Below are 1,238 nucleotides of genomic sequence, written 5' to 3'. Positions count from 1 at the left end.
GTGCATTGATTCCTACATACTTGCATATTGCACTTGTTATATTACTCTATGTTGACAATATCCATGAGATATACATGTTATAAGTTGAAAGCAACCGCTGAAACTTAATCTTCCTTTGTGTTGCTTCAATACCTTTACTTTAATTTATTGCTTTATGAGTTAACTCTTATGCAAGACTTATTGATGCTTGTCTTGAAGTACTATTCATGAAAAGTCCAGTGCTTTATGATTCAGCTTGTTTACTCATGTCATTACCATTGTTTTGATCGCTGCATTCATTACATATGCTTACAATAGTATGATCAAGGTTATGATGGCATGTCACTCCAGAAATTATCTTTGTTATCGTTTACTCTGCTCGGGACGAGCAGAACTAAGCTTGGGGATGCTGATACGTCTCCGACGTATCGATAATTTCTTATGTTCCATGCCACATTATTGATGATATCTACATGTTTTATACACATTATATGTCGTATTTATGCATTTTCCGGCACTAACCTATTAACGAGATGCCGAAGAGCTAGTTGTTGTTTTCTCGCTGTTTTTGGTTTCAGAAATCCTACAAAGGAAATATTCTCGGAATTGGACGAAATCAACGCCCGGGGTCCTATTTTTGCACGAAGCTTCCGTAAGACCGAGGGGGAAAGGAAGTGGGGCCACGAGGCGCCGACACCACAGTGGCGGCACGGCCCGGACCCCGGCCGCGCGGCCCCGGCGTGTGGGGCCCTCGTGTGGCCCCCGCGTTGCCCTTCCGCCTACTTAAAGCCTTCGTCGCGAAACCCCCGCACCGAGAGCCACGATACGGAAAACCTTCTAGAGACGCCGCCGCCGCCAATCCCATCTCGGGGGATTCAGGGAGATCACCTCCGGCACCCTCGCCGGAGAGGGGAATCATCTCCGGAGGACTCTTCACCGCCATGGTCGCCACCGGAGTGATGAGTGAGTAGTTCACCCCTGGACTATGGGTCCATAGCGGTAGCTAGATGGTTGTCTTCTCCTCATGTGCTTCATTGTCGGATCTTGTGAGCTGCCTAACATGATCAAGATCATCTATCTGTAATTCTATATGTTGTGTTTGTCGGGATCCGATGGATAGAGAATACTATGTTATGTTGATTATCAACCTATTACCTATGTGTTGTTTATGATCTTGCATGCTCTCCGTTATTAGTAGAGGCTCTGGCCAAGTTTTTGCTCTTAACTCCAAGAGGGAGTATTTATGCTCGATAGTGGGT

This window comes from Lolium rigidum, chromosome 7, assembly GCF_022539505.1.
Source record: "Lolium rigidum isolate FL_2022 chromosome 7, APGP_CSIRO_Lrig_0.1, whole genome shotgun sequence".
Taxonomy (NCBI): Eukaryota; Viridiplantae; Streptophyta; class Magnoliopsida; order Poales; family Poaceae; genus Lolium; species Lolium rigidum.
This window is presented reverse-complemented; position numbering follows the sequence as displayed.